Source organism: Thermobia domestica, chromosome 10 (assembly GCF_964235325.1).
Source record: "Thermobia domestica chromosome 10, izTheDome1.hap1.1, whole genome shotgun sequence".
Classification (NCBI taxonomy): Eukaryota; Metazoa; Arthropoda; class Insecta; order Zygentoma; family Lepismatidae; genus Thermobia; species Thermobia domestica.
Genome location: NC_137463.1, coordinates 185,879,169 through 185,897,177, shown reverse-complemented (window position 1 = coordinate 185,897,177; position 18,009 = coordinate 185,879,169). Strand labels below are relative to the sequence as shown.

General features: G+C 37.0%; 1 protein-coding gene across 1 annotated transcript in view; it reads left to right on the top strand.

Annotated features, from left to right (window-relative positions):
• The window catches only part of LOC145662881 (multiple PDZ domain protein-like), a 692,199-nt gene that overhangs the window by 13,497 nt on the left and 660,693 nt on the right, over nt 1-18,009 (top strand). The window lies entirely within an intron of this gene.

Sequence of the window (18,009 nt, the reverse complement as noted above, 5' to 3'; positions counted from 1 at the left end):
GTCAGTTGTTTCAACATCTCTCTTCTTGTACATAAAGTCTATCACTTCTGTAACATCTCCTTATCTGGGTCTTCGATCCGATGCCTTGCCCTACTGCAACGTAGCTGCAGATGCGTAGCAGTGTGACAGGAACTCGAGGAACGAATAGTGACAACGTACCCGTTTAATGATAGATTGGCACACAACAAATTTGGCGACCGTATTTCCAGGACAACGTAGACGACGTAGGACATCAGCGTAGCTACGTAGAGAATGAAGTGATAGAGGACAAGTGAGAAGGAGAAGATACGAAAGGAAAAGAATTACTAGTGAATCATTGGGAATGAGGCCTATGTAAATGAGATAATGAAAGTGCAACAAGAAGTTAGTGGACAGAGTGAGAGCGAGAGTTACGCTTGTTGTATGGGCGTAACAGAAGCTGACGAAACTAATAATGAAATATTGAACTCGGTGATGTGTGGATCATGTAATCGCTGGTATCATTTTCGCTGTGTTGATCTGGACGATTCACTTTATGATGAATTGAGTAATTCAGAAGTGGAATGGTATTGTGACATCTGTAAAGAAAATTTGAATCGTACAGAAACATCGAATCAAGAATTTAATAATAAGGAGACATACAGTAATGAACTGAGTGGTGTTCAGTTAATTACGAACCACGATGTAAGTCCAAAGTCCTCACGGACTGAGACAAGTATTCAGGGAGAACAAATAACTCTTAAAAATGTGATGGAGCAGTTAATGTGCTTGGTGCAGCAATCAAGTGCGACTCTTGGTGTTGTCAATATGTTGAAAGAAGAAAATAAGAGTATGAGGGAGAAAATGGACAGGAATCAGTTCACAACGGAGCAATAGTTCAAAGAAATAAAGGATCAGATGAAAGCCATGAAGGATGAGTGGAAAGCTGATTTAGGACTAGAAGTTTCAAAAATTGAAGCTGTGGTTGAACATGCAAATCTGAAAGTGAGCTTACAAGAAGAAAAGATGAAGCAATTGACAGATACAATTTCCGAAGAGGTCCAGAAAACGGATGAACTCAAGAAAGAACTGGCGGACTACAAATTGGTTACGGAAGCTATTGTGGATAAAACAAACGAAATTGAGGTCGATTGTAAAAACAGACATGATTGTATGGATCTGAAGCTTGCACAGCTGAGACAGGAAGTGGAAGACTTGAAGATAAACAAACACGGGAATGTTCCAGATTTGGTAACTTCTACTAATAACATCAATTCTGTTTCAGGGAATGAAAATATTATTATTCCAACGGTAACATCTAGTGCAACTGTAACATCATCTATAACTAATGTTGTTAGTTCTGTTAATACTTATAGAGTTAGTAGTATGTATAGACCAAGTGAAATTTCTAAATCCTGTCAAATGCCTTACACATACGTTGATTTGAATAGCACAACGCGAGATATTGTATCTAGTTGTAACCCAACTAGGGCCACTGTAGATAGTCCGGTTGAAATCGGGAATGATTTATCGACGTTACCTCATAAATGTAGATTGCGATCAACGTTCCCTCATGAATGTAGATTGCAAACAGAGTCGAATGACTCTAAAGTAGTTTAATCGTCTCTAAAACCTAGGGACGTACGTGATTTCCCGCGATTTGGAGGACAGTCAACTCCTGGTGCTGCCCGACAATTTCTGGAGGAGTTCAACAGACTCTCGCGACTTTTCAATTTAACAGAGGAACAGAAATTAATTTTAGTGGACCAGTGTCTGACAAGAGCAGCTAGTGCGTGGTATCGCACAAAGATAAAAGAAGTTAAAACTTACACTGAATTTGAGGACAAATTCAAAGCGCAATATATGTCCGAAAATATGGAGAGAGCGCAAAAACGACGCTTACTTTCGACAAGATATGATAAATCCAAATATTCGTCGACAGTGGAGTTTGCGTGGTCGTTAATTGAGCGATATCACGGAATAGCAGAAACCTATGATGAAAAAGAATTGCTGGACATCTTATTAGCGTGTATTCCACCTGATGAATCTCGTCTAGTTAGAATTGTGCCTTTGAAATCAGTAGACGAACTGATACTGCGACTGACTGAACTGAACTCTGTTGAGGTTAATCCTACTCAGCGAGGTAATAATATAAATTCAGGTAAACCATATGTGAGGTTGGCTAAAGTAAACTGGAAACCTCCCACTAGTGAATCTTCAACTCAAGCTAACTCGCCTGATTACGGAAACCAACGGTATTCACGAAGGGACAAAAATTGTGGCAACAACTATCAAAGACGAAATGGTTGGTATCGTGCCAACTATCGTAGGCGATACGGCACAGATCAGGGTTGTCAGACGACGGAATCTGATGTACAAAATTGTTCCACCGAGCAGGTTGTAGCAATGTCCACGTCGGAAAACGGTCCGCGCACCCGAGTATAGCAGGGAAGGAGGGTTGCGCGCAGATGCTATTCCCTGCTGGAGCAATGGAAGACAACGAAATTATGAAAGAACTAAATTACACAATCTCGTTTATTATAGAGGAAGACTTAGATCAAGAGGTACTTCTAGGAAGAAGTGATTATTGTTTCTGTTATCCGTCACCTACAGTGTCTTGCAGTGTAGCTACAATAAATTTAACCGGTATAATTGATTCTGGCGCTGAACTTAATCTACTCAGCGATAGAATATGGAACCAAATTAAATCAAAATTTCCGTCTGCCAAGCTCAGAAAATATTCTCACTTTAAAATCAGGACATTTGTTGGTAATGATAAGTTCCAAATAATGGGAATGCAAATGCTAAACCTTTGTATAGAAGACCATTTGTTTGAAGTACCTATTTTTGTCATTCAAGGAATGAAACCGGATTTACTTCTTGGAAGCCCGTTTGTGAAAAAAAGTAATGGTATTGTAGATAGTGGTAACCAGAAACTTCAATTAACAGATAAGGATGGAAATGTAGTAATATTAAAATTAACACAACCTACTCCTATTCATTTATCGATCAGTGAGGATGACAAATTAATGCATACCAATGTTATTAGTACCTTAAGTGATGAGGGTGAAGCGACAGTGAACTATTCTGTGCCTGAACCGAATGTTACCGAGGAGGAAATACGAAAGGTTGTCTACGAAAGAGAAGATATTTCATCAGAAAATAAATCACGATTGTTTAAACTCCTTTGTAAATACCGGCACCTATTTACAGAATATCCTAGGGGTATTAAAACTGATTTATATAAAATTGAACTTACAGATGATGAACCGGTAGTTGGAAATTTATACGGAGTGCCACAAGCGATGAGAAAGGAGTTCGAAATAGAATTAGAGAAGTGGGTGCAACATGGAATCGCTAGAGAGATGCCTTCGCCTTACAGAAACCCAATGCACTGTGTCCGAAAATCCAACGGGGGAGTTCGTCCAGTGTTAGATTTGAGAGGTTTAAATCGTAAGGTTATCTCACCGAAAGTGCAAGTAGAGCCAATTACTGAATTGTTGGCGCGTTTATCTGGTTCCAACGTCTTCTCATCGTTTGACTGTGTCTCTGGATATTATGGAATACGTCTCCATCCCTCGTCATATCAATGTACAAGCTTTGTATATCTTGGCAGACAATACTGTATGCTCGTTCTTCCAATGGGTCTTCGATCGGCTCCCGCCATTTTCCAGGAAACAATGAATCGGTTCTTTAAGATGAACACTCCATGTTACGTCATTGTTTATCTCGATGACGTTTTATGTTTCTCAACGTCTTGGGAAGAACATTTTCGTCATTTAGAGTCTGTTTTCCATATATTTGATGAAGCGAATTTCTCACTCAATTTCAAAAAATGTAAATTTTTACTACAAGAGGTCACATTCCTAGGACATGTAGTTAACGGCTCTGAGATTAAGATAAATCCAAAGTCAAACGAGCCTATAAGATGCTTTCCAATCCCGAAAACTAGGAAGCAACTTAGATCTTTCCTCGGGCTCGTTGGGTGGCGTCACAGGCATATAAAGAATTTCTCTAAATTAGCATCACCCTTATTTGAGCTATTAAAGAAAGACCACCCGTTTATTCTTGATGAAAGTGCCATTAAAGCTTTTAACACTTTAAGAAACTTGGCTAGCAATCCTCCTGCTATAGGTCAGCCTGATTTTGATAAAGAATTTCACATTTATAGTGACGCATGCTCTGAAAATTTGGCAGGTTTCTTAGCGCAATTTCAGGATGATTCTGATGATTTGACAGTTATTGCGTATGCCAGCAGACGTCTGAAGCTTCATGAATTATCCATGTCAATATTTCAAATTGAATTGGCTTCTATCCTATACCTCTGTGACTATTTCTCTAGTTATATCTTAGGTAGAAAAACTATTGTCCACTGTGATAATAGCGCGGCTACTCATGCTTTTACCTTAAAGAATTTAGATGCACGAACCACTAAACTGGTACTTAAGTTACAGCGCTATGATTTATACTTCGAACATATATCTGGGAAACAAAATTTCGTCGCTGATACGTTAAGTCGTTATCCTCCGGAGTTAGATGAAGAAATCAAGCAAGTCTATATTAATTTGATTCCTAATCAAGATACGGTAGTGTACTCTATTTTTATTTTCACTGAAGATCCAGATCTTTTTACACCTGAAGTACTAAGGAAGGAACAGCGTTTGGACAGCTATTGTCAGAAGATGATAAATTTGATCGATTTGAGACATCGGTCAGAGGAAGTAACTATAGTGGAAGATTTAATATTTGTCAAGGACAAGTCTAACAACCGATGGCTGTTGGTAATTCCTAGATCTCTCGTCCCTGAAATTGTAGCAAAGATCCATCAAAAGGGGCATTTTGGTGTCAAAAAGTGCATGGCATTTACTCGATCTTTGTTTTATTGGCGTGGACAAAAGAAAGATTTCACCCAATACATCCGGGAATGTCTGGAATGCGCACGCACAAAATTTAGTAGTCAAGCTGTCAGTGGAGAGTGTTATCACATCGAAGCTAGTTATCCACACGAGAAGTTATGTTTAGATCTTGTGGGAAAGTTGCCGAAGAGTAAAGGATATCGATACATATTATCAGTAATTGATGTTTTTACTAGGTTTGTTAGCTTTTATCCTCTTCGAACGGCACACACCAAAGAAATTGTAAGAGTGCTTGAGCGTCTGTATTTCTACAATTTTCCACTGCCAAGCCACATTATCACAGACCAAGGCCCGCAATTTTTCTCTAAGGTGTGGAAAAGGTTTTGTGAACATAATCAAATCTCTCATCATATGAGTTCTCCATATACTCCGCAAGCTAATGGAATGATTGAGCGACAACATCGAGGGTTTAATAGGATCCTAAGACTGAAATGCAATCAAGATCATACCCGATGGAGCGAATCCATAAAAGAAATACAGGATCTCTTAAATAATTCTGTTAGCAGTGCCACGGGTAAATGTCCTGCAGAATTGTTTATATCTTTTTCTGCGACTAATAGTTTTAAACGCCGTTATCCTTGGCCACATGAGCTATTATCCATAGAAATACAGGATCGACAGTTACTAATTGAATCAACTCCGACCAAACAGTCGAAAAGAAGTGTGTCTAGTTCCTCATCGCAACCGCTACTAAAAGAAGATGACCTTGTAATGTTAAAAACACACCCGATGTCAATAGCTGCTAAAGATAAAATTCATAAATATATGTTAACATATACAGGTCCCTATCTTATTACAAAAGTGTTGAGAAATTGTGCTGTTTTGAGTACATTAAAGGGGAAATCCATTGGAACTCACAACTTTCGCAACTTAAAACGTTTCAATTGTTCAGCACAACGTAGATCTGAGTTACTTAGTAGATATTCATAATTAAAATATATATAGATATATATATTTTTTTCGAAGTTGGGGTAACCTGTAACGACCTGATTTCGTTACAGTTTCTTTTCGTTTATTGTATTTTATTTTGTTTGATTATTTCCTGATCTGTCAAATGGTGTTATAATTTTCTAACGTTAAATAGTTAATTTTCATATTATTTCTAGTGTGCTGTTATTTTCTCTATCTGCACCACATAATAAGAATTGGATTCTATAGACTATGAATTTAATGCCAACTCTTTTCTTCTTCTTAACTATGATTTGTAAAATAACTACTCAATTATCATCAAACAATAAGATTTCAAAAATATTTTGTTTAGGTGTAATTATTGTTGTCTATTTTGATTATTTAGTGCATAACATTGAAAAAATAATAATTAATTGTGCCTAGATCATTATTTGTTTAGAAATATCTTGGAACTAAGTTTATTTTGAATTATTAATTGACATATCTAGTGAAATGATCAACTTCAGCTAAGTTTCTTGGGCTCATTCTCTTTGATGAGCTAGAAATTGTAAATTCCTTTAACGAATCATGTTCAACTGACCGTTCGAATACTAGATTAAAGTTATAGATATTCAAACTGATAAATTTTGTGCAACAGTAAGCGGAAAAGTTTATATAATGGGCATGAATAGCATAATAAATGAACTGAAGATTTTGAAATCTGGGTTTTATTTAAGGATTCAAATGCAAAAGAATGACATCGATTACGGTCAGTTGTTTCAACATCTCTCTTCTTGTACATAAAGTCTATCACTTCTGTAACATCTCCTTATCTGTGTCTTCGATCCGATGCCTTGCCCTACTGCAACGTAGCTGCAGATGCGTAGCAGTGTGACAGGAACTCGAGGAACGAATAGTGACAACGTACCCGTTTAATGATAGATTGGCACACAACAGTTTGGTGTTTTATCTTAAATTAAATTATGTACTAAATTATGTACTGCAATTTTGAAATCAAGCTTTACCATTTCAAGAAAAAAATTGAATAGAATTACTGTCTGCTGCCAATATCAGGTATAGTCGAGGAGCGTTTTGGTTGGTTGAACAGGGAGGGACGCTAGGGCAAGTTGTTGCTCCGGGCGAAAACTAGTCACGCTACCGTTGTTGCGTCTCTAGACGTTGATGACCTCTTCAAAACTCTTATTTCCATCATACTCTTCCAGTTTACGTCATTTGCATTACATCCATCTCGAATTTGTAGAATCCTAAGTTCCTTGAAAAGCTACTTGAAGTTGAGGAAGTCACTAAGCCGTAGTTCCACTACCTCAAAAGGCTGCTCTCAACGAGCCAGCTTGATCACAGGGACCAGTTGTAAAGGCACATAAATATTTCCTGCTTGCTTAAACAACATATTAAAACAAATTACGCATTAAGGTGAACACACACATGCACACAAATAGAAATTCCTTTGAGATACGACTCTGTGTGAACAATAGAAACTTACCTTAATTTCCCTTGCAAAGTGTCGTATCTTGAGTTACGGCAGTTCTGAGAGATATTTAATTCTCTACAATTGAGATACGACGAACATCAAACTGCTTATTCCACAGTTATATTTAGAAATTTAGATACGGCTATTAAAGATATTTATAGAGCTCCTAAAGGGGAATTTGGGGTTGGTCTTAACTCAAAAATCGATTTTTTTTTTAGATACGACACTTTGCAAACAAAGGGACGATATGTACATGTCCGTTTACAGACACAAGTGAAAGACGTCTTGATTTAAAAAATGGTAAGAGGTACCATAAAGGGGAGATTTTTTCGATTATTTTTTCAATATTTCGCACCATTTGCAAGATTTGAGTCTACTTCCGGTTGGAAATGCTAATTCATGTATGATCAGTGTTTCGTTTCTTCTTGCACGCAGTATGTAAGAAGCAAATACATTACATACACAATTAATTATAATGTCAGTGATATATGGTGTTCATTGGACAAAACACTCCGAACAATAAGTATTCATCTTAGAATGGAGAAATGGTTATCCTTAGTTTTTCATTATTATTTGGCCATGAAACAAACGCCTGAGAGATGTACAACCCGTCTATATAACTATGTGATGCTGGAATGTATAACTCATTCGATATGATGCTTAAATTTTCAACATTTCTAATGTAGCATTAAAAAATGTAAGAAAGAAATAACGGCCACGTTTTTTAAATATTTAATTAGAGCAGGACAATCTACACAAAATTTGGAATTGACGCCGTCGGCAGATTTCTGGCACTTGTGGTTTTTGAGATCTCATTGTCAAAAGGGTTGAAGACAAACAAATAAACCTAGCATTTTAGTATATAGATTTATAAAGGACAAAAGTCTCAGTGCGACTATTAATTCCTAATACTACATAGCAGCAATAATAGATGTCGCTACCTGAGCTAATGTTTGCCTGCTTTGTCGCTGCGCTGTCATGGAGGCAATTTGCCGATTTAACATTATTGTGATGATTTAATTGAAATTTACAAACTGTGTTGTTTCAACCTAATTATTTCGAAATATGATATGACTGTATTCAAATTTAAGATCACGCAGTTGGACCTCTATTTAATATACAATTAGACCTCCATAACTCAAGCCTCGATTGCTCGAATTCCTTCACTGAGAAAACAAATTGTAGGTGGTGTACTTAAAAAGATAGATTACATGCGTAATTCCTGTAGTTTTTGGACTTAACGTACAGCAGACGTATAAATGAAAACGTATGTTTTATAATACTTTCTTTATAAGTGTTCCATCTATACGTACTCTCCGTATGAAACAATGTAGGCGGTCAGGATCTCACATACAAATGGACGTATATAACATACAGCTGACGAAGGTAACATAAGTATATGCATGTGATATACGGATAACTCTTAGATGTCAGACATCCTGCAACGGCATGATGTAGCATCTAAGGGCAGTGCCTATGTAGCATACGGATAACGTATGCTCCGTACTGATGTCTATAGTGAGCAAGAGGATACCGTATATTTGTACAATATACCGCTGTCCGGAGAACGGATTTTTCTCTGTGTAAATAACTCGTTTTATCACAATCCCTTGAACTTTCCATAACACTCAAAATTCAAATAACCTCTGTAAATCGAATGTTTAAAAATTACATCGATAAGTCGAATTTTAAGGGTTTCATAATCATTTTTAAAAACTTCGGTAACTCGAAATTGCATATCTGCGAACCTTTACGAGACAAAGTTTACCCGTATAAGTCGAGTTTCTTTTGATGTTCCCTCGGTAACTCAAATCTCTATGCTTTTACTTAATTGTCATTGTTACTAGCACTGTTATTGTTGCTGATGAGTACTGTAATCTATGTTTTATTCATGTCTAGTATTTTATTTTTACTAGCCATCTTATTTTTTAAAGAGCTTTTACAACTTCAAGTTATAGAGGTTGAATGAACAAAACTTCGAGTTATATAGTCACTTTTTATGAGGAACGTGAAACCCCAATATTTCGAATTTTTGTTATGGGCAACTTGATAAAACGAACTTTGATTACCGGGAAAACTTGACAACTCGAATTTTTATCTATTCCCTTCAGCTACGAGTTATCGATGTCCCACTGTGTTTGTTTCTTTCTACAGTGTGGCGATTTAATTGCAACTCACACTGTGTTGATTGCAACTTCGCCTGTGTTGCAATTATTTTTAATTATTTAAAAATGGTTAGTGATGATACTGAACATGAACGAACTTTACTATTTATTACGTGTATTAGGTCGAGACCAATAGCTATATTTAGATAAGAGCATTAATATTTGCGTAACTGTGTGTCGATTGATGAGCAAACTCAAATAAAGTGAGCAAACTCAACTTGTTTCTACCCTAAGTTTTATTTTAACGGAATAGAACTAATAAATGTCACCCCCATCGAAGATCATATATATAAATATATAACATAAACTAGATATATTTAGAAAAATCCCATATGATTCTACGATAGTTACCTGTTTGCACTTGATTTATAGGTAACAAGATCTAGTCTGCTCTTTACGTGTATAATGTAATTAATAGTGTTACCCACGAGACGAGACAAAACGAGAAATGAGATTTTCTAGTGTCATCACGTAAACTTTATAGAACTCTCGTCTCGTCTCGATTATCAATAAAGGGTTTTTTGTCTCGTCTTAATTTATACATTTATATATAAAATGTACGCTTTGATTTTTTAAAACTTAATTTCATCTGGAACTTATCAAAATAATTCCGTGTCACGAGGTACACCTTGTCTCAAAAAGGTTGAGCGCATTCTTTATTGGTGTTTTGAGGCAAAAATTTTCGAAGTCCAACTTCGGGTATCTTCGGGAAATAGTAAATCAGGTTCGAACCTCGAAGCCAGCCTTTGCAATCGGGAAAAAGTTTGCAGATGTGTTTTTCTTGTTTTAAATATAATAAGACTTGTTACCAAGTTTAGAAAAAAAGCAACATTGATTGAAATATTTAATGATACAATATTTCGAAACTTTGTATTAATGTCAGCAAATGTTTGTTTGTCATTTAGCTCTCCATACGTGATGGAACATTTAGATACGTAAACGAATCTTTCCATATGTAAAAGAATGCTCAAAGTTAATACATAGAATATAATTATCACCTGAGTACTAAAATAAAAGTCAAAGTAGAACAGAAACAGCGTTTGTAGTGGATATGAATGTCATAATTGTCTTGAGAATATTTATACATCGCTAAAAGTACCTTGGCAGAAGTCCTTGTGTTAGCTCACTGGTAAGTTGTCGGACCTTAAATCATAAGGTTATGAGTTCGAATCTTCTCTGGGTCAATGCCTTTTTTAAAAATTATATTTTCCGCAATGCATGAAAAATTATATAAAATAATTACATTAAAATATATCAGTTGTATATATATAACATAATCATTGCAGAATGTAGTAATTATTATGTTTAAAATATAAAATCTGAGATAATTTTCACAGTAGGTCGGTATTATATATGAGAATGTTAAATGCAAGTTAGGAAAATCGTTTAATAGCAATAAATAAATTATGTAGTGTATTTGTTTGCAGCTATTTGTCATACAGATGTAACTTCTCAATATTCTCAACACAGCATGTCATTTACATTCGTGAAATACAGTATATTCCTACGAATATAGAAAGTGTGTAAACAGAGTATCCAAAGTCGGATACTGCTTCAAGATACATAACTTTTCCCGATCCCCTTAACGTCACGGGAAGAAACACAAATTCTCTTTAGAACGGAATATCGTTAGGCCTACTTAGAGTCTCATTCGAATACGTTGAATATGCTTTTGAATATTCATTTCTATCTCTCTCTCTCTCTCTCGCTTTGTTTATGTGTTGCGGAATATCCCAAGTTGAATACAACATTTGCAAAGTATATGACCATCAGTGTAATGGAATACCGGAAATTGAAAGTCGTGTTTCTTCAGGTTGGATTTGCGTGTTCATGTTAGCTCAATGGTAGAGTACGGGCTTGTTAATGAGATCGTCTTGAGTTCAAAGCCTGCACAGAATTATTTTTTTTTGTTAGTAGAATTGCACAGAAATCGGATTCAAGGAGTGGTTTACTTCTAGAAATATTTTCAGAAGCGTTTAGGTAGCCCTGAAAAGTACTGTTTTCGGGAGTTAAGCCGGGGACATTGTGTCCAACACTTATTTTATTTATTTAAATCCGCTGACTCCAACAAGAGAATCCCAATTACAGGAGTCTTACATAAAATATTACATCTATGTTATCAATTTAAAACAAACACTAGAATAAAAAAATTCACCCTTCTGAATTTATTACACGCCCTATTCTTCTGAGCATGGAATCTATTAAATGGGTGACAAATTTATCTCCTTCCCCTACCTCCAGCTATGCTTCGGAAACAAGATGCCACAGGTCATCTTTAGTTCTGGTAGATCTGCCTCAGGCCAACTATCCCTTAGAGTACTCTTCACTTCTGCCCACATATTTTCCATGACATTGAGGTCTGCTCCACGAGGCGGCCAGTCAATTAAATCAATCTCAGGCTGCCCTGCGAACCATTCCTAAACCACACGGGAAGTATGTATTGGCGACTGGTCTTGCTGGAACTGAATTACACCATCAGGCTGAAATACTCGTACAGATGGCACCATGATATTACTCATAATATCTAAGTACTGAGCACTGTCCAGGTGTCCTTCAATTCTGTGAAGCTGTTCTGCTCCGCGCCTGAAAATCCAACCCCAACATGAAATAGATACATGGCCACTGCGATTTCAAGCAGCAACACATCCAGGGTCATATCGGGTGCCTCTCGGGCGATACACAAAACGGCGTCCCTCATTTAATGTTGTGAATATGGATTCATCTGAGAAAACCACGTTTTCCCAATTGCGACCCACATTCGCCTGTGCAAACGCGAGACGGTAAATTTTGTGGTCGTCTGAGAGATTTTCCTTCACGGCAGCAACATAGCCACGTAACCCGGCATAACGAATCCTTTGCAATCCTACCAGGAAAAAGAGAAGCTTCCCTTAGCTGTCTAGACGTCCTTAGTGGGTCTAGCCGGGCTTCGTTTACTAATCTCGCATCTTCGGCTTCGGTTGTCACATGCGGACAACCAGAAGATCGTAAATTACCAGTTTGACGTGTAGGACCATATTTCCGAACCCATCGCTTTCCTGTAGAGGCCGGAACACCTACTCGCCTGCTAGCTGCAGTTGCAGAATAGCCTTTCAACTCCCATAAAGTAATTACTGCCGTACGTCTATCCATAGTTACCAATGTTCTGAGCTGTGAGCAGGAAGCAATAGGTAAAAGCTAGTACCTGACGCGTCGTTGGTTAATTGCACGACACGCCTATTGTGGGGAACGACTTGGTCAACGACTCGCGAAAGAAATCTGAAAATGGTGCGCCGTAATAATAATATTAAAAACAGTTTTTATAAAGGAGTATTAATACATACGAAAAGCTGTTTAAAGAATAAATTGTTATACTGACTTTACACGTATAAAAACACATACCATATACCAAACAGATTGAGCGATATGATGATAGCTGTATTGAGACGACACTTTCGAAGTCCAACTTCGGGTATCTTCTGAAAACAGTAAACTAAAGCTGCTGGTTCGAACCTCCAAGCCAACCTTAGCAATCGGGATAAAATGTACAGATACGTTTTTCCTTCTGTTAAATATAATAAGACATGTTGAAATGGTATTAAGTGTAGAAAAAAAGTAAAGTTGATTGAAATAGTTAATGATACAATATTTCGAAACTATATATTCACACTCTCGTTTCGTCATTGTGATTTCCATACGAAAAAAATAATTTACGTATGAGCTCAGTTATATTTCAGAAGCAGCTTCCGAAAAGCGGTCATGTTAGCTCAGTGGTACACACCCGAAAGTTTAAATCGTGAGTTCGATACCCGTTCAGGTGAGATTCTTTTATGATATTCTACTTTCCTCAATGCATGAAAATTATGTAAAATAGTTACATTACAATTCATCAGTTGTATATATCAGTTGAATATATATATTCATATCATTTCACGACATAAGCAATTCTTATCTTTAAAATATAACATTTGAGGTATTGACAGAACGTCGGTATGTTATATGTGAATATTAAATACAAATTAAGAAAATCGTGTAATAGCAATAAATAAGTTATGTAATGTATTTATTTGCAGCTATTTTCATACGCAGGTAACTTCTCAATATTCGCATTACAGCATTTAGGTAGAGCATATCGAAAATCGGATCGTGGTTCAAGACAAAAAACTAGCTAGCCCCAAACTGTCACGTAAGAAACTCACGAATCGCAAAAGTAAAGTGAAGAGATTGAGAGCGGTAATACCTTAATCGCTCTCTCTCAACTCTCTCTTATCTGCATTTATACATATAAAAGTGTATGTATGTATGTTCCAACATAACTCATGTATGCCTAGAGCAGGGTTTCTCAACCTGGGAGTCGTGGCCCCTAGGAGGTCACGAAGATAAGCGGAAGAGATAAATATAGTTAGAATCTAATACCGAAAATTATTTTGAATTTTGTTCTGATAGGCATACTTTTATTTTTTATACATACTGTACAGAACAATAAAAAATAAGTCTACTGAACATTGTCAAAGGATGCAGAGTTGTTTAAAAATGAATTTAAATGAAAGACGTATGATATGATACTAATGAGAATTGTATATAGAAATACTAGAAAAATACACATGGAACAAAACCTGCACATTGAAATACAATTAAAATTGAAACCTAATGAGATACCTAAGCATGGTGTAATTTCACTAGTGCAGCAATGCCCGGTTCAATCTTCGTGACGAACATTATGAAGCCATTTTCAACTGATAAGCGATTTCTTGTCTTTGTTTTAATGTTTACCATGAAAAAAAAAACTTTCGCACAAGTACGATGTAGCAAATGGAATTATTACTTTTAAAGCAGCAGATACCAGACTAGGATATTCTTCTCTCCTCATCAGGCAGAACTTGTCCAAGTCTTTGTTACAGAAAACCAGTTGCAAAGACTTGTAGCATGATCATTCTATTATTTGGTTAAGAAGTTGTGGGCTTACATCAGATACGTTAATGGCCTCTTCAAAGAAGGAGTTTAACATCCATCTTGAACCAGCACCTTCGTCGTTGGGAATATAGATAGTACAGTTACTGTATCCACTGTCAATGCCGGGCGCCGAAAAAAGGGGGCACAAATTTCGTAGGAAGTGTGTTACTCATGTTAGGAAAGTAGGGATGCACGCGAGACAAGACGAGACGAGATATGGAAAAGTCTCGTCTCGTCTCGCCACCTCAAGCGTTGGTCTCGTCTCGCGTAAGGTCTCGTCTCGCGTCTCGCATAAAATTTTGAGTCTCATCTCGCGTCTGGCGCGAGAATTTCTTGCATGGTCTCGCATATATTCTAGGTCAAAATTTTGCAATGTGTTATTCTATAGCTGTTAATGAATGATGATGTGATATTCTGTCCGAAGGCAGGTATTTGACCTAAATGTCCCTTGGCAAGGTGAATGGTGGTTTGCCATTGCTTTCCATGGGATGAATGTTCATAACATCCTAAGGAGACGGAACCTAGAGTTCAATATGGTATCCGAACTTGTGTCCCCTCCGCTCCAAATTAAAAGAAAAGTTGTGCTGGAATTTGATCGCTGGACCATTAATTTTCGTCAAATTAATAGCATAATTTACAGCAAAACCAGCATAAATTGTTGCTGGATCCAACATTGTTTTCCAGCTTAGAGGTCTCCAGCAATATTTGCCTCTTCTAAAATATCGTCGCCACTATCAACATTTACACGTTTTGGTCGTTTCCTTGAAGAGTGATTTTCCAGTATAAATATGTTTTTATACCACCAAAAGCGCTTGTACACAACAGAAGAACTCCTCACAACACAATACGACCCAATTCTTTTGGTTCGTTCGGGCTTGTAGCAATGTTGGATTATCGCATTTTATCAACTTTCGCTTTCAACTTATACTGCCAGACCTAGAAAATAAAATTACTGACAGATATAGGGCCATTCCTACCATCTCCCACGAAACCTATAGGGACATCCTGCCAAACCAGTATTTGAAAAAAACTTCCGAACTAGAGGGGGATGTTTTTGATAAATATATAGAAAGAAAATACTTATTCCATGTAAAAATATCATGTTATTTCTGCGAGCCGGGCCGGGGATAAACTTTGACGAGAGGGGATTTCCCCGCCATTCCCCAACATTAATCGCTAGTAGTAATGTGAAAAAGACAGAAACAACAGAAATATCATATTTCGCAGCAATAGGGAGTCTTATTCGCTTTTCAGACCAAAAATAGAAGTTCATGTATTCGTGCGCGCCCGCGTGTATATGTTTGTGTCGCAAAATAAAGTCCTAAATCGATGCTGTAATAAATTTCCAATTTACAAAGCTTTTCTTTTTTAGAAACTAAAGAAGGCTTTAATTCTGAAAATTAACCTTGATTAATAATAAATCTCATAAAATGTCTATTGCCCCAATCACTTTTTTGTTCCTGGAGGCATTAACACTCAACTTAGAAAACTCAATAAATGTAAAATTACTAAATATACAATTAAATGTAATTCATAAATGTTGCGAGACTGCGAGAAGTATCGCGAGACTTCTCGTGCGAGACTTAACCGAGTCTCGTCTAGCGTCTCGTCTCGCATGGTTTAGTCTCATCTCGCGTCTCGCATAAAATTTTCACACTCGTCTCGTGTCTCGTATCGCAAATGCGAGACGAGACGAGACGTCTCGCGTGCATCCCTATAGGAAAGTGCATGTGCACATGTATAGAATAGAAGGAAAAACGTAATAAAATGTGCTCAAAATCAAGAAAAGGCAGAGTTTACTTTTGAAAATTTTATTGAGCTTCGTGCCAACCATGGTGGCGCTTCGCAGCTAGTCTGTCGACCTCACTCATATGTGCGGAGACATCGTCGTATACTCTCGCCCCGAGCGCTGATTTTCCATGCCACGGCACTGTTCACTATAAACAAGAAATGGATTCTACTATTATAGAAATAGGTATGTTAAAAATCCCACACAAGCTTATTATAAAACACAAATTATAAAAGGGTCGTGGCAAGAGGATGTGATAAAAGGGGATCGTGATAGGAATTAGATTGAGAACCACTGGCCTAGAGTAATTTTAACTAAATTTCTTATAGTCTGAAAAAGAGTGCTGTCGGGTTAGCTATGGTGAATGGGAGAGGGATACATATAAAAGATTGCTAGAAAATGATCGGTATTAGTGTCGAATTCATAGTTTTCGGGGTCGCTTAGATAAATAGTGTGACTTTCGATTTCGCTTAACTCCGATTAAGCTCTGATTAGTAGGGATGGGCACGAGCGACTTTTCTTTGAAACTCGACTCGACTCGAAACAGACATCTTTGAGGTCTACTCTAGGACTCGGCGCGAAAAATATCCTCCAACTCGACTCGGATTAGAGTCGAGTCAAACTAAAACGAGCCAAATCCTGTGTGTAGTCCTACCTAGACAATACATAGACAATATAATTATTCTATTATCAATTATACTACTATTACTACAAATAATAATAATAATAATAATAATAATAATAATAATAATAATAATAATAATTATTATTATTATTATTATTATTATTATTATTATTATTATTATTATTATTATTATTATTATTATTATTATTATTATTATTATTATTATTATTAGTACAACACCGTGTATAAACATGAACGATAGATGGTTAGTAAAAGAATACTAAAAGCTAGTTGACTGCCGACGTTGGTAGTCATGACGTCTACAAGGCAAAGACATCGTTCATTACCCTAAGCTGTAAGTGTCGGTGGACTACAGATGGTCAACTATTGACCTCTCGCCAAAAATTGGTGGCCCCGCAGCGACAAACCGCGGTGGCCCCAGTTCAATTTTGAAAACTTTACTACCAGCGGCAGAGACGCGATGAAACGACAACGAACCACAAAATTACTCTCCCAAAATATGTTAAAATGCCTATATGTGTGATTTGTTTATATTTAGGTGAGTCAAAAAAACACAAAACAAATACCCCGGGGTGGACGCGAACTATCAATATTACGATTACTAGGCACGTGTTCTTCTGATTTCCCTACGGAAACGATCATAAAAAGCTTGCTTGTTGATGGATAAATCATTGACGTCTTAATTTAGCCAATCAGACAAACCCCTACATCTCGAGTTCTAGGAGGTGATACCGTGAACCGTTTCAGATTTATTGCTTTCTGGTGGGGTACTATCTATGTGCAAAATTTGAGCATAATAGCCGACATGTATCTTCGGTGCCCCTTATCTTTAGTACAATTTTAACCAGAGATTGTGTGGGTCAATGAAAATTTGATTCACGACCCACCATGATCCAGTATCACCCACCACCCAAATGACCTATTGGCCCACTCTGACCCATCATCCATCGTGATTACTCTGACCCACCACCAACTATGAACCACTCTGAACCATTGCGACCAACTCCGACCCATCGACATCAACTCTGACCCATGATCCACGTCCTCTTCTCCGTTGACTAAAGAGGCTACACTTGTAATAAAACAAGACTGTGAAATTATCACTTACCGGAGTTTGAATTTCTACCGTCAATGGCTCAAGCACCTTTCTGTTACTATGCTGGTGGATCTGACCTTTACGATATATAATGGCAAAGTGTTTCTCAACTTCCGAATTAAAATGAATT